Below are 451 nucleotides of genomic sequence, written 5' to 3'. Positions count from 1 at the left end.
AGAGAAGTAATAGTGCCACTGTATTCTGCTTTGGTCAGGCCCCACCTAGAATATTGTGTCCAGTTCTGGGCCCCACAATTCAGAAAGGACATTGAGAAACTGGAGTCTGGAAACCATATCCTATGAGGAACGACTTAGGGAGCTGGGGATGTTTAGCCTGGTGAAGAGAAGGTTAAGAGGTGATCTGAGAGCCCTGTTTAAATATTTGAAAGGATGTCATATTGAAGAGGGAGCAAGCTTGTTTTCTGCTGCTCCAGAGAACAGGACCCAATGGAGCAATGGATGCAAGCTGCAGGAAAAGAGATTCCACCTGAACATTAGGAGGAACTTCGTGAGAGTAAGGGCTGTTCGACAGTGGAATGCACTCCTTCCTCGGAGGGTGATAGTCTCCTTCCTTGGAGGTCTTTAAACAGAGGCTGGATGGCCATCTGTCAGGGATGCTTTGATTTGA

General features: G+C 47.2%; 1 protein-coding gene across 4 annotated transcripts in view; it reads left to right on the top strand.

Moving 5' to 3' along the window:
• Nucleotides 1–451, top strand: part of HADHB (hydroxyacyl-CoA dehydrogenase trifunctional multienzyme complex subunit beta) — a 29132-nt gene that overhangs the window by 26038 nt on the left and 2643 nt on the right. The gene's annotated exons all lie outside the window — the stretch shown is intronic.

Source organism: Sceloporus undulatus, chromosome 1 (genome assembly GCF_019175285.1).
Source record: "Sceloporus undulatus isolate JIND9_A2432 ecotype Alabama chromosome 1, SceUnd_v1.1, whole genome shotgun sequence".
In the NCBI taxonomy this organism is placed as follows: domain Eukaryota; kingdom Metazoa; phylum Chordata; class Lepidosauria; order Squamata; family Phrynosomatidae; genus Sceloporus; species Sceloporus undulatus.
Note: the sequence above shows the minus strand (reverse complement) of the source record. Positions and strands in the feature narration are given on the sequence as shown.